This window comes from Oreochromis aureus, linkage group 16, assembly GCF_013358895.1.
Source record: "Oreochromis aureus strain Israel breed Guangdong linkage group 16, ZZ_aureus, whole genome shotgun sequence".
Classification (NCBI taxonomy): domain Eukaryota; kingdom Metazoa; phylum Chordata; class Actinopteri; order Cichliformes; family Cichlidae; genus Oreochromis; species Oreochromis aureus.
The window spans coordinates 14,324,935-14,341,638 of record NC_052957.1 but is presented as its reverse complement, the minus strand read 5'-3'; positions in this window follow the sequence as shown (position 1 = coordinate 14,341,638).

Here is a 16,704-nt window from a genome sequence, read left to right as displayed (position 1 = left end):
GTTTCCTTGAAAACCCAACCTGTTTGCTAAGCTGCTCTATCACCCTGTTGCCACCTGGGGGACTTTTCCGAGCTGCCTTCCTCCTGGGATATGACAGATATAACAGATGTAGCTTTAGACCGCTCTCACTCACATGCACACACATATATATACACAATGCATGCATACACAGAGGCAGCACACACATGTAAAAGCATCAAGGGACAAATGGATCGTGCCTGGGAGGGGGTATATTTAGACTCTTGCGTAATGTGCTTTTAACACAACACAGAGTGGATGAATTTTTAATACCAGACCAGAGAGAGAGAAGCAGGAAGAGGAAAAAAAATGAATAAAGTTAAGTATTTAATCTGTGCTGTTGCTTAGGGGTGAGACAGAAATCTGAAAGCAGCCTATGAGCATCAGGCACTGTACACAGGCTAGCCACTGGTGTAGCAGCCATGGATGAATGGTTCTGCAAGAGAGGGGAATGGGAAGCAAGTGAGGAAGGCAGAGAGGGAAATATTGTGAGATATGTAAGGTTAGAGAGAGGCAGAGGAGACGAGTGTTTGCATGAATGAGCGAGCAGGAATAACTACGAGCCATGCCAACGCTGTGCAGGGTAACCCAGGGGAAACTAAGAAGTGCACACTACCGCAGCTTCTCTGGCAAAGCCCTTACACATATAAATGTTTATAGTGCAAAAACATATACAGAAATATCTGCAATACTGTCTGGCTACATTTCCTCCATTTACCTCATTAGAGAAGTAATTTCATTGCAGGGAGAAAGCTATGAAGAATGAGCAGAAAACTCCATGAGGCATTTGACAGAAATGTACTAGAAAAACCGAAAGATAGTGGCAGTAATAGTTTTATCCGTTTTACAAAAATGCAACAAACTAGAATTAGAAAGCTTGCTCCTCCCCTTGGAAATGATTTCGGACTTATTGCTTTGAGGATTTCATGTTCAGGATCAGTTGTTTTCAGCACCGTTTTATACAAAGCATAATTCAGAAGGCACAAACTCAGGGTACCCATTCATTTGATTAACCACCAAACCTTTACAGAGTGTGTCACCTTCTCAATGATATTTTGGTGAAACATAGCCCAATTTGTGTGAAGCCTAGACTGCTTTGATCATGGATCTAAAGATACCAGTGTCAAAAGTGTATTAATGTTTTTCCATGTTTTTTTTATTAAAATATGTAGGCACTTCCAAGTAAATATACATGACAGTTTAAAAAAATAAATAAATAATATATTACCAAAAACAGAAACTAGTAATTCTGTTATGAACTATTTTCAGGTGCAGATGAATGCACATTTAGTGCTGTACTAAATTTTAAAGCCACACAGGTCACACAGGTCACACCGCGCTGCCGTCACACCCGACACACCACTTGCACCTGGCTGCTGTCTGCAAAGGTTGTATGACGTCACATCAGTCACACAGATTAGAAACGCGCTGCCGTCACACCCGTCACACTGCCCGTCGCACCCATCACACTGTGCTGCCTGCGCGGTTTTACTGGTAGCAAGGTTTAACGGGTATCACGGTTTCACAGGTAGCGCGATTTCACGGGAAGCGCGGTTTCACGGGTAGCGCGATTTAACGGGTAGCACGGTTTAACGGGCAGCACGGTTTCACGGGCAGTACGGTTTCACAGGTAGCACGGTTTAACGGGTAGCGCGGTTTCACGGGTAGCGTGGTTTGTCACTCCCGTCACACTGCGCTGTCTACGAAGGGGTAAGTTGTTCGTGTGAACTGACCATTTGAGATCCTCCGCCAGATGTACAGCTAGGAAACGGAAGCTGTTCACAGCAGCACTGTTGATGGTGATCGGGGTATGTGCTTTACGACACCTCCAGAAGTCCACTATCATCTCTTCTGTTTCTTGTGACATTGAGGGTGAGATGGTTCTCTTAGCTTTAAAGTTTAAAGGCACTGAGATCCTCCTTATAACCGTCACCAACCACTGTTGTGTCATCCGCAAAGTTCAAAATGAAATAGGAGATACTAGTGGCCGTGCAGTCGTAGGTGTAGAGTGAGTACATGAGAGTTCAGTATACACCCCTGATGTAACATCACGCTCTGCCGTCTGCGAAGGCTGCATGACGTCACACCAGTGACATCGGATACACAGGTCACACCGGGCTGCCGTCACATCAGTCACACCCGGGTTTCACCTTTGGTGATAAGACACACCACTGTTGTATCGTCCGCAAACTCCACAATGAAATTGGAGATACTAGTGGCCGTGCAGTCGTAGGTGTAGAGTGGGCACATGAAAGTTCAGTATACACCCCTGATGTAACACCACGCTGCCGTCTGCGAAGGCTGCATGACGTTACAACACACCACACCAGTCACACCAGTCGCACCATGCTGCTGTCTGCGAAGGTCGTATGACGTCACATCAGTCACACAGATTAGAAACGCGCTGCCGTCACACTGCCCGTCACACACATCACACCATGCTGCCTGTGCGGTTTAACTGGCAGTGCGGTTTAACGGGTATCATGGTTTCACGGGTAGCGCGGTTTTACGGGCAGCGCGGCTTAACGGGTAGCGTGGTTTAAAGGGTAGCGCGGTTTAATGGGTAGTGTGGTTTAACGGGTAGCGCGGTTTGTCACTCCTGTCACACTGCGCTGTCTATGAAGGGGTATGTTGTTCGTGTGAACTGACCATTTGAGATCCTCCGCCAGATGTACAGCTAGGAAACGGAAGCTGTTCACTCTTTCCACAGGAGCGCCATTGATGGTGATTGGGGTATGTGCTTTACTACACCTCCAGAAGTCCACTATTATCTCTTCTGTTTCTTGTGACATTGAGGGTGAGATGGTTCTCTTAGCTTTAAAGTTTAAAGGCACTGAGATCCTCCTTGTAACCGTCACCCACCACTGTTTTATCATCCGCAAAGTTCAAAATGAAATAGGAGATACTAGTGGCCGTGCAGTCGTAGGTGTAGAGAGAGTACATGAGAGTCCAGTATACACCCCTGATGTAACACCACGCTGCCGTCTGCGAAGGCTGCATGATGTAAGAACGCGGTGCCATCATCAAAGGCTGCGTAACGTCACACCAGTCACATTGGAATACACAGGTCACATCGCGCTGCCGACACACCGGTCACACCCAGGTTTCACCTTTGGTGATAAGACACACCATGGTTGTATCGTCCGCAAACTTCACACCGAGCACATCTACTGCGGGTGTGGCGCCTGTTATCGGACCCGGGGTTAGCAACATCCCCCAAGAACCCGAAGAGGAGAGTCCTGGCCCTAGTCCTGCCAGTGGAGCAGAAATGATGACGGATGATGATGGCAGCAGCAGCCGTTCTTCTCTGGGTGAGTAGCTTATTGTTGTTCATGTGTAATTTACGTTGAGTAGGCAAACCATGTTATTGAATTAATGCATGTAAGGTGAACTAGCAAACACCGTCGTACTTACATGCATTACATGTTACATGTTGCAGAAAAAAGAGACTGCTAAAAACAAAAACATAAGAGGTTTCTGGACAAAGTTTGTGTTCTCCATTCTTTAAGCACCGGTTCGAGCACCGTTTAAGCACCGGCACCGTTTCAAAAGTACCGGTTTGGCACCGGTATCAGATAAAACCTAAACGATACCCATCCCTACCCGTCACATCCATCACACCATGCTGCCATCTGCGAATGCTGCATGATGTAACAATGCGCCACACCGGTCACACAGGTCACACCGCGCTGCTGTCACACCCGTCACACCAGTCGCACCATGCTGACGTCACATCCGGGTTTCACCTTTGGTGATAAGACCCACCACTGTTGTATCGTCTGCAAACTTCACAATGAAATTGGAGATACTAGTGGCCGTGCAGTCGTAGGTGTAGAGTGAGGACATGAGAGTTCAGTATACACCCCTGATGTAACACCACGCTGCCGTCTGTGAAGGCTGCATGACGTCACACCAGTCACACCGCACTGCGGGAGACGTATACAAGTTCACTATGCCTGACGTAACACCACGCTGCCGTCTGCGAAGGCTGCATGACGTTACACCAGATGGTGTGTGTGGTCGTTTGAGTCAGAATAAACTAAAGTACTGTGGGTCATTTAACTGCTTTAAATAGTTTTTTTAGACAATAATCTGTTATATCAGGCTACACAATACTTTTAGAAGAATCATTGTTGGTTTTGGTGCTTTGTTAGTATCTTGATAACTTTGTAAAAGCCTGAAAAATTACAAAATACAGAAATTTAAGTGATCACAGGAGAACACAAAGGTAAGCAACAACATACACTGTGATAAAGGTTGGGGGGGGGCAGGACTATTTATACACAAAGGGTAATCATGGAAGTGGAGACAGACAATTGAGACAATCACAGGCCCTCTTTTTTTGACCATTGAGCCATTAATGACTGCTTATTCCTGATTTCCATAATTACTGTGGCCACCCAAAACTGTCAATGTTCTGTTTTGCACAGCAGTTCATGTTAACTTGAATATGGCCAGATTTTGAGAATATGTCAACAGATTTTTGCAGTAAACCCTGTGAAATAACAAAATGTGAAATAACAAAAACCATGGGGAACAAGTAGAAAGTGAAAATTCATATCAAGTCTCTGTTCCAGTGACCTTAGTGGCTTATGCTAAAGTCAACCAAAGACAGTCTGCTGTAATTTTCATACCACAGCTCAGCATTATTCCCTTTAGCTGATCCTCACCTGCAATTACAGGCTTTCAAAAACTTGCCAGACTACTGGTGTGATAAGCTCCAGGGATGGAGTGTGCAATCGCTTAATGGTGTTAGAGCAAAAGCATAAGCAATAACACCTGCATTTAGGCTACACTGTCGACATATGGACTCGCTTACACTATGTTATACTGGTGCTAAGACTAGGATAGACAAAAATATCATGTGTAAATTAGCAACACATTTCCCTGCTGTTGGATTAAAAACAACAACAAAACAAAAGGAAATAAAGGATCCATAGGTCACGAGATATTTTCTGCCCTTAAAGGTAGCAGGCTGAGCAGAGCACACTTAGAGTGTCATACCTACTGGATGAGTCATGGCACGGTTTCTCAGCTCTGCTGCTTTCTTTTCCAGAATAATACTTGAAGTGATGGAAAATACACAACAAAGGCTGTTTGGCCTTTCCGAGTGTTTGCCTGAAAACATTATGACAGTCAGAGTCAGAGAAATTACTGTAAAAAGCGCTTCTATATTCGCTACGAGTTCAGATTGCTCGGCGCTGACGAGGAAATGACAGATGGGCGTTCAGGAACTGGCTATCTATCGTGTCACTTGGCTTTTACTGCATGATGTAATCTTTAGAGGCAGAGGATTGAAAAACGATCAGGATGGCCGATCAGCAGAAATATAGGCTCTCTGCTGTTAATCCTCCCCATATGCTGGGATAACCCAGAAGAGGCACAACAGTGAATGACTGTCGCAATGAGCCAGTGGTGGGTGAGGAGGAACAAAACCCTCAGAGCAGGCAGCAGTAAGGACACGAAAGAGGTCAAACAAATTTCCACATATTCAGTAGCACAGGCAACTCTGAAAAAATTACAGTTACCCTCTTTTCACCTTCTTATTTCACATTCTCTCAGTAAGGCCAAGGGATGTCAGACTGCAATTCATGTTCTTGGCGCTCTACAAGTCTACAGCAAAATAAATAAATAAATATATAAAAAAATCATCCTTTGAACTGTTTTCAAGCATTGGAAAACAGATTTTTATCTTTTGGTCACATCTTAGAAAACCACAGAGAGGGTTTTTTGCCCCAAATTGACTAACTTGTCCTGTCCTCAGCTGACAGAAATCTCTCCTTCTGGATGTGCTCTGAAGTTGCAATGCCATCGTTTATCATGAGTAAAAATTTCAGCCTTGTGGTGAAATTGTTGCCTGGATGGCTGTTTCCACCTTTGAGCCTCAAGTTTTAAGTCAAATGAAAGAGAATAACTTTGTAAGCAATTTGCTGATAAGGCTCAGCAGCAGGGGTGTCAGACATACAGCTCACAGAAGGGTCCAATGTGGCCCACTGGATGGCTTTTTGCTGCGTTTGGCACCAGGAAGATGTCTCATTAAGAATGGACAGCATGAGTTGTTTTTGCCTGAACTGATTTATGCCAGAGATATGTTGCCTTTTTCTAAATCCTGCCTCACCACCATGAAGAAAAATAGTTAAGTCAAGGAGCCTTGCTCATGCTTTTCTCTAATTTACGACAGCAGTGTTTCTTTAAAATGACAGTAAACTGCCGAAATGTGGAAAAACTGAGACATAATATTCACGTTATATTATTACATACATATTTTTCCCTTAAGACATCTCAGACTGCTCTTCTGTTTTATAAACACATTGTTAAATGTGAGTTCTATCAGAGTGCATGTCTCTAGGACAAAACAAAACTTGGAGGTCATTTTTTTTAGGGGGTTATTATGCAATAGCTTCACTGGTCCGGCCCACTTGAGATCAAATTGAGCTGTATGTGGGCCACAAATGAAAATGACTTTGAGTTCACCTGTGGTCCACAGCTACCGAGAAAGTCTACTTTATTTTCTCCTTTTTGAAACAATGTTACAAACTCACCTGGCTGCACTGTAAAGTATGATTTGAAGTGAAATGAACAGTATAAATAGAGGCATGTGCAATTTTCAGCATTTTCCATCATTTGTGCCACATCATCTTACTAATAAACATTTAAAATACTACAGAATGCTGTTAAATGGGAGGCCTTATACATATTGTGTAATCAGCTGTGGAATTGCAATAATTTTTGTTCATCTAATTTAAGGCTGCGAGTGATTTCTGTTATCAGTGAGTCATAATTTTTTATGGTTAAATCTTTGAAAGAAGTGAAAATAATAATGTCTGGATTATTGAGTCCAAGGTGACAGCTTGAAATGTCTTATTTTGTCCCAAAAACTAATTCATAACTCAGAGTTATTTAGTTTGAGATGACACAAAGTAAAAAAATCTTCATATCTAAAAAGACTGAAGGAGTGAATGTTTGGCATTTACCCTCGATAATTGAAAAGCTAATTTACTTTGAACAGCACTAAAGACTGAATGACACTCCTTCCTGGTGAATAGATGGGCAGGTCTGTGTATATTTGTGCACTGCTTTCCTCCAGATCTGTTTATTTTTTAAAAAGACTTCTGCTATATCCTTCTTTTCTTGCTTTTTCTCTTTAGCTGAAGAGTGGCAGCATTATCCTGGAGCATCAAACATGTCTGTATACACACTCGGGGGGCACCTCTTCATGCTGACTTTGCTGATAGCAGAAATAAATTCAGAGGCCCATCAGTCAAAGAGGTAGGAGTGAACTTTCTTCCTCCACAGTTTCACACTGAGGCTATAAACTGAGCTCTGTCACAGGAACAGAACAAAGCAGCCTTAACCAGACAGTACACATGCAGCTGCAGCATACAGGCGCAGGATTATTGCCACAGTGGAGTTTTCTATTTCGATATTGTACTTTCTGTACTTCATGCTGAAACACCAGCTGTGCTGGTGTGATTTCTTGTTTGACTTCTTTTGATGCTTCAGAGGAAGGCGAAAAAGAGAATAAAGGTGGTTGTCATATTTGTGTAAAAAAGGATTTCATATGTGAGAAAGATATGCAGCAGCTGTTTCGTGTCATACAACATACTGGGTGCTATATATAAAATGACCTATCATGTCGGTTAGAGGAAAAATCAAGGTCATTCTCTCCAGCACCCCCTTAACTTTCTCCTTTTCTCTCTCTTATCGGTTGTGACTGATGGAGCCCAGAGATCTGTGAGCTGCCATCCAGGGCTCATCTGGCCCATGACGGCCCTGAGGCAGCAGCTGTCACCAGCAGAGCAGACCTCCTGCTCCTGGCTGCGGTTTCTGTTGGGCTGAGGTCGGCTAATGAGGACATTATCAGATCAGTGTCTTCAGCCTGACACAAACCTAGCCGCCAGCGCACTTATTCAACCTTTTCGCACCTGCTCTCAAGATGAACGACCAGCAGCTTCACGCAATATAGTCACAGGAGACGGGAGGTCATATTGTGTGTTATTTCAAGGAAGTGAATAACTTCATGGATGATGAATGAAGCCAATGATTTGTGACTTATTGCTGAATTTTGTTTGGTCAGAATACAGTATGATTATTTAGGAACGATGTCTGCCTTCGTTAAAGCATTCTTTGAATATTACATGTAGATTTGACATTTTTCACGCCAACTCACAGCATCTCTGTCTCGCTAACTCGGTGATGAGTTGAAAAATGGAGAAAAATTCATATGAACGAGTGCAAATGCCATCTGCTGATGAAGGTCATGTAATAAGTTAACCTCACAACAGCTTCTTAATGGAGCTTCAAGGGAGATTAGCTTGTTCACAGCTGTTTCCAAGGTCAAGAATGAACTTTGAAACTCAAATTTAAGATGACAGCCAACCTTATACAGCTGTGCTTGGAGCTTTTTTTTAATGTGTGGATTCAACGAAATTTTGAAGCAGTTTATAAATGTGGCTTTTAAAAAGTAATACACAAATTAAATTGTTTTAATTATCATTAATTACACCACATATACATCTTTTTTAGCCATATGTATACTGTATTAGTGCTAAAAGGCTGATGTAATGATGCTAATTTTGGTGGTTTAAAATTTAAATTTTAAGCTGAAAGAAAGCACTGAAGGAAAAGTCAAAGATTACAATTCATCCTTTGGTTGTCATGGATACATTTAAATAATTTCAACAGCCATTTTTATTAGGTACATGTTGTTGTATAGGGTTGGCCTCCTCTTTACCTTTAGTCCTAATTCTTCATAGCTCACATTCTGCAAGGTGGTGGAAACTTTCAACACAGATTTTGTTCCACGTTAAGATGACAGCATCACACAACTGCTGCTGATTTGTCGAATCCAAATCCACAATGTGAATCTTCCGTTGCACCAAAAAGATACAGTGTAGTCATGATGGGATTGACATGGTCAGCAACAATACTCAGGTAGGCTGTCACATTAAAACAATGGAGCCATGCTTTCATGTTATTTACAGCCAAATGTTGCAGCAGAAATCAAGACTCATCGGAGCAGGAAACATTTTGCTATTTTCTATCATTCAATTTTGATTAGCCTTGACAAATATTCTTAATTTCCTGTCTTTTGCTGGCAAGAGTGCACTCCTCTGCTGCAGCTGTAGACCATCTCCTTCAAGATTCAGAGATGCTCTTCTGCATACTTTCATTGTAAAGAGCAGTTATTTCAGTTGCTGTTGCCTTCCTATCAGCCTGAAGCAGTCTGGCTATTCTCCTCTGATCTCTGGTATCAACAAGGCATTTTCACCCAGAGAACTGCTGATCACTGGATATTTTCTCATGTTCCAACCATTCTCCCAATCTGGAAAATCCCAGCAGATCAGCAGCTTCTAAAATACTCAGACCAACACAACAGTCAGCAACACAAACATGACACATTCAGAGCCACTTGCATCACCTTTCTTCCCCATTCTGCTGCTCAGTTTGAACTTCAGCAGGTTGTTTTGATCATGTCTAAAAGTCTAATTGGTCTAATACCACGTGATTGGCTGGTCTGTGTTAACAACTAGTTGAACAGGTGTACCCTATGAAGTCGCCAGTGAGACAGTGCATTAAAAATAAAAGATTCCAGCTTGCTGGTGTCACAACAGACAAAGTCGGTTCATGGTCCTGATGCTTAGCTTCTGTAGAAAGGTTTAGGGTAATTCATCCACTAATTAATTTGATATTTGAATTGGTGGACCAACAGACCAACCACTACTAAAACATGCTGATCAGTGGCTAAAATTGTTCATCAACGAATCATTTGTTTGATTTAAAAGTGTTAATATGACACAGAGTGTGAAGTGATTAAACAAATGCTGCTGCTTTTAAAAAAATGATCTCATTCACTGGCAGAGACACTTTGGCAAACATGCAGCAGCTGCAGAGAAAATGGCAACAGCTATCACACTGTCATACACTCATCTTCACAGAAGGCTTTAAGAAGTCAGCGCCACCTTTAGAAGTCTCTGAACTTCAGTGGGGTTCAAACCAAGTGTGAAAACTACCTGTGATTGCTACGTACGCACTACCGAACATTTGGTTGACAGGCCAAAGTTACAACAGATGACGGCCAAGCAACAGCAGAGAGCCATCTGTTTTACCTCCAGTCCTGAGACAACAGTAAGCATCTCAGTGCCACAGTGCTCACTGAGATTCAGATTATGAGGGATGAAATGTCCCCTTTTTCAGCTGCTGCAGAGCCAGAACCTTTACAGTAAACATAAACATCCCTTGCCAAAAAGCATCATTCTCCAGCATCAGAGAGACCTGAAAGCAAATTGGCTGTTTACCATTTTGAACAAATGCATCAACGTAATTATCAGCACTGATGTGGGAGAGAGATTTGTATAAGCTGAAACTAATTTTAACTTCCAATATTCATCTCCAAAACAGAGCTGTTCTATCATTTTGTGAGCCTCACGTGGGCCATTAGTATGCACAATGAGGTGCACTTCATCACTGCATGCAGGGAGCAAATTAACTTCAAGCAATGCCACTGTGATGGTGTTTTGTAATATGGACTGGAAGGGTAGGGGTTGTTTTTTTCCACACTGTTGGTTCCATGCTCAGCTAGGGGCAGCTGGACCACAAACTACGAACACATATCATCTTATATGTGTATTTATCTCTCCATGCAGTCAGTTGTTTGAGCAGAGATGAACCTCACTAACCTTGCTGCATCCATTTCCAAAAAGGCATCTTGGGCAGTGACACTCGCAGAGCATATATATATTTATATGCAGCAAACACATTTGAGAGAGGGACCTCAGAAGATGACAGCTTAATGTCCTTGGTGACAGCTAATTTGGCTGTGTGGGAGTGAGAGTGAGCTGCCAGAGTGTTTATTTCCCCCAGAAAAAAAAGAAAAAAAAAAATCAACATATCTGATCTCGGGTGGGAGGGAGAGTCATTTTACAGAGTGAATTTTCTTCCTCAGTGAGAGTAACGGCTGTTAGAGGCAGTGCAAGATCACCGCCTCTCCTATTCACATGATGCCTTTCAAAATTAAGATTAGTCACAGGGGTCGGGCTTTTACTATGTGCATGCATTTGGCAGCTTTTTGCAGAAACCTTCATGAACGCAACAATCATGGGTAAACGTGTTTGCATGCAATAAACATGGTAAAAGCACAGAAGAAGGTAACTGAGTAGATCCAGTGACAGCAAAGGCTGTGGGCTCGACAGTGCGACAACATCTGCCCTTTAATTTTGTGCTAGTAATTGCTACTTCTATTCACATGTCAACCACAGAAGACAGAAATTATTCAGTCTGAATAAATTACAGTAAGGTTTATTTCATTTGTTGGAGCAAATGTGAGTGCTTCATGCTGCAATAAAATTAGAACTTGCATAAGTGGATCCTTCTCTGGAAGAATGTAATGAGTCTTCCACTCATTAATGGATGATTTCACAGCTGTGGATAGCTCACCTATGCTAAAAAGAAAGAAGTTACATTTCAACTGCCTTTGGTGACAAGTGCAGCATCAGCACAAAGAGACAAAATGTTATAAATAAGAAGCATGTGCCACACATTAAAGGCTGTCATACTACTAAAATATACAGCACAATGCTTCACAATACATTAAAGGACAGCTTAAAGCTTCCTGCAAATTGTGTTTAGGAATAGATTTGATTAACCATCTCCTGTGCGTCTGACAAGCAGAAATGTTATAGTAATAATAATCCAGTGTCATCAATGTAATATCATTGCAGCAGCCTTCCACACAAGCTCGTCCCTGCGCCCTGAAGTAATAAAAAGGTGAACAGCCACATTATTGTACTTGCTTGAATCACGCTGCTTCCCTCGACAGTTTGAGCGCCTGTCTCATTTATCAACATCTCACACAAAGCCCAGTGTCGCTTCTGCCTCAGGTGGGACTAACTGGCCGCATGAAAGCAGAGGGAAAGCTTCAGGGACGATAAAAAAAAAAAACCCTCAAAAAACAACGCAGGCTGCCAACAGAGCTGAGATAACATGTCTTTAGATATAGAAACAAGATTTAAGATGCACTGAAATGTGTCAGTGAAGCTGATGGGATGGGATTAAATGCTTCTGGTGACACATGTGGGATGAATTTGATATTCAGTGCATTAAAAGCTATTAAAGCAATTAAGCTTTATTCTGATAATTGTTTTGATTTTATGAGCAGCTAGGCTAAAAGCGTTAAAAGGAGAATTTGGTGCAGACCAAATTTTGTTATTTTCATGTACTGAGTATTATACAGAGCTCAAACATGGCAGGGCAAAAGAGCACTTGCGGGCTCCATCACTAGCAGCCACTAATTGGGCAACAGGCAGCCTTTTATAAGCTGCTGCTGAGCCACTTTGCACGTATCATGCCACAGGCTTTTCCATATTTCATAAAAAGGCAATTAAGTCATGTGACCATCTCCCGGATTCTAAACTGTAATAAAAAAAACTGCCATCAACACAATACATAACTAATGCACCTACAATACATTAAGACAATATAATGCTAAAACCCCCACACAATTTCAGATTTGGTCTCTCCCAGAATAAATCCACTTCTCACTACAGTTAGCACATCCATGCAGTGGTCAACATGTGAAAGATGCCCAGAAGGAGCCACAAACCTAGCCTCGAGGGTTAATGGGCTAGTGTTAACCTAGTGCCAGTGCAAAGCCTGGACAAATGGGAGCGTTGAGATTAGGAAGGGCATCCCAGCATAAAATGTGCCCTGATGGATATCCCACAATTTTGTTGTACATGTGCAATGAGAATAAAGGGCTGTTCTATTTTATTCTAATTCCAAAAAAATTAGGCTGCTGTGTAAAAAGTGAACAAAAAAAGAATGCAATGATTTGCAAATCTCATTGCAACTAATTGCAATTTTTCTGATACAACTCTCCCATATGTTGTCCACAGTAGACCATAGGAAATTATAAAAAACAAAAAACAAACAAAAAAACAAAAAAACTGTAAATGCACCATTTTAAGAAAAAGTTAAGCTCATTTTGAATTTAACGGCAGCAACACATCTCAAAAAGTTTTGGAAAAGTTGGGACAGGCACAACAGAAGCCTGGAAAAGGAAGTGGTACTAAAACGAAATAATTGGAGGAATATTTTGCAATTATTTAGCTTCATAGGGGAAAAAAGAGAATCTTAGAGATGCAGTTTCACAGACGAAAAGATCCACAAAAAACACATCTACAAATTGTGGAATTTCAGAATAATGTGTCTCAACATAAAATTGCCAAGACTTTGAATATCTTATCATTTACAGTACATAACATCATCAAAAGATTCCAAGAATCTGGACAAATCTTTTTGCACAGGGGACAAGGCAAAAAAATCAGTACTGGATGCCCGTGATCTTCAGGACCTTGGGTGGAACTACATTAAAACACTTCCAGAAAGGCTCAAAAACACTTCCAGAAATCACTGTCTGTGAACACAGTTCAGAAAAATCCCAATTGGTTTTCTTTTAGGAAAACTGATACTGTGTCCTCAAGACTAAAGAGAAGAAGGACCATCCAGCTTTTATCAGCATTCAGTGCTGAACAGTATATAGTGGTTAGAGCAACATATGCTTCCATCCTGATGATGTTTTTTTTTGCCTTTTCATACTTCAGGATGACAATGCTAAACTGCATACTGCAGTACAAGAGTCCATGTGCTGAACTGTTGTGTCTTAAAATTGTCTCACTTTAAACATTTCATGTTTTCTATAAAATATGAGTTTATAAAATTTGTAAATCACTGCAGTGTGTTTGTATTTACATTTTACAGTATTTTTTGGAATTTGGGTTGTTCTTTACATTAAATTATCCACAATAAATTGTACAAATATATTTACCCATACTTTAATCTCATGGTAATCAGTGATATTACTGTGGCTCATACCATTTCTTTATTTTGCAGATTCTCTCTATCATTCACTTAGCAGCAGCTGAAGCACCTTGAAAAAAGAATCACACATAAGTCACAAAAATGTGCAATAAATAACTAACAAATATTGAAAAGTTTGCAAGGTTATGCTTCCAGTTTTTTCTAAAATTGCAAATGTGCCGGAAAACCCCCCCCTAATATAACCCAAAACAGAATACATTATATTCTGGACCAGCAACAAGATACATCTTTGTGAGATAGTTACAGGAAAAAAGATCCAAATGCACGACACCTGAGGCAGACTTAAGTCCAGGATATAAATGTTTAATGCTCGGTTAAACACACGAAGACAAGTCAAAACTTGAAAACAGACAAAACTTGTCCGAGGCAAGGTTTACAAAGAAAAACGAGAGAGGGAGAGAAAAGGTAGGGGAAAAAGTAAGAACACAAGCAAACCCAGGGCTTGAAGCAACAAGAATGAGGTGGCGAATTGACAGAAACCCCAAAATGTGACAGCTCTGTTTGCAATAACAACATTTTAGGGTGATAATTGCCTTTACAGCTTGTTGCCCAGAGCCACAGTGCACCCTTGTCTCTCACAACACTTTCAGTTTCACAATAACTGACCAGAATAGATGAAAGTCAAAGATAATCACCTCTGTCGCAGCATTGATTGCCACAGTTGCCAGGCCGCAAGTTCAAACCTCTTCACCTCCAGGGTAGAAAGGGACAAGGACATCGTGAAGGTGATGTGGGCTTCTGATGATTTATCATGCAGACTTTCCCGTCCACAAGCAGATGGTGAGTTGGATCGGTGCCTTTAGATTTACTTCTCATGTGTGGCCTATCTCTGCCAATCAAAAGCTGGCTCTTAGGTAGTAGATGTACTGATTACAGGTGCCGCGGATCAAGCTGAGGCATGTGGGGGTCAGTGCTGGACAGCGGCAAGAAAAACAGGACCAGTGGCAGAGTTGGAGAATAATATCCAGACTTATGACATATTTTAAGTTATTCTTACAAAGCACAGAGTAATTTAAAGACACTGACATTTTCAGCTTCTGCCTGCGGGTTTCTTTCAACCAAGGCTAAAAACAGAGTGCTAATTGCGAAGAAGCCAGCTTATATTATTAATTAATATTTGACGCGTTTATCCCCACACTCCCATGCAAATACACACAGTTTAGTCACACTGATCTATCTGATGAATAAACATACTGGAACCCACTGTGGCTCTCTACAGGAGTAGCTAAATCCATGGGTGATCTGTTTCCAGCTGTCCTGAGATGTGAAGGAGACTTTTTACTTTACTCTCATTAAAATCCAGATTTCACTGGGCGGCTTCATTACTTGGTGGCTCACAGTGTCTGCTGGTATTTACTTTATCTTTCACATTCCAGTGGGTAATTAACTGTTTTAAGGTCCACAAGGCTTCTTTTTTTTAAACTGAAGTCCAGAAAATGCATATGATTAATGAGAAAGACAATGGAAAAAGCTTCAAAAACACTGCCACTACTGTATATCAAGATCCTTACTGGTGTGATATGGACTAAAGGACTGGAATAGTTTCATTTGAAGGCTTAGCATTAGCATTATTTTATAAAAACTTTAACTATTGATGTTATGTTTGATTCAGCTGTCAAATGTTTTCCTCTGATAGTCAGATCTTTATGTCAAGGTGATGGGGAAATGTTTGAGATGTAACATTTCCACTTTCCCAATATCTGCTGGTATTCCAGAGTTCAAGCTGGAGCACGGACACTGTGACAACACTCTTTGGTTTTGAACAATGACTGTAAAAAAAAACAAAAAAAACATGGAGGACCTGGCTCCGCTTCCTCCTATTCAACAAAAATGAAGCCAACATTTCTCGAGCTATAGTTCTACAGCATCTGACATCACTCTGTAGCTCCTGTTGTTAATACTTAGTTAGATTAGCCGTTAGCATAGGCACTGTGTTAGAGGCTTGTTGCTAGCTAGTTAGCAATGCTACACACCTGCATTGTTATTGTAGTCAATATGTGTGAATGACTTAACACATTTTAGTTTTTCTTATCCTATTTTAGGCAGAGATGCCATCAGCTGCGGCCTCCACAGAGGCCCAGAGTTACTGTTAATATCAAAATTATCTGGAAACTATATGTTGTCCTTTGAGATTTTAACATAAGACTTAGGATGCCATAAAAATGAACATATAAACCGTTTTAGATCCATTACACTTACAGAGCGCTCTACAGGTAAATGCATGAAAACTTTCAGCAGCAGAAAATTTCATATAAATGTAATTTGTTCTTTTCATTTAATAACAGTACCCAGAGTCCACATTATTATCACCAGCTTTATCCACCCTGGAGAAAAATGAGTGAGGAGACCAAGCAGGGTTTGCTGGGTCCAGAGTTTTGGGGAAACTTTCTCCCTTTCATCACATCGCTCTTTTCCCAGATGTTCTATTGACCCAATGAGAGATGCATCATTTCAGAAACACCATCAGGATTGATGCTCATCACAGAGATCAAGCAGGACTCATAATTTTCACCAACACCTCCCTCAAAGGTATTTCTTCTCCAGACCTCCACTGAAGGCCTGCCCAGGAAGATGGATAAACCCAGCACTTCATGAACAGTGTGACAGCGACCTTTGCTTTGTGCAATGCAAAGCACAGAGGGTCTGGAACTTTACATAATGATGTTATATTCAGTCCTGCCGAAAGTTATATATTTATTATCCTCTCAGTTTACTGAAATATGAATGACTCTGAATATCTTATGGTAAATAAAAAACTCTGCGATAGAAGTCTGGATTAAGTTTTTTAGTTCAATGTTAAGTTAAAAC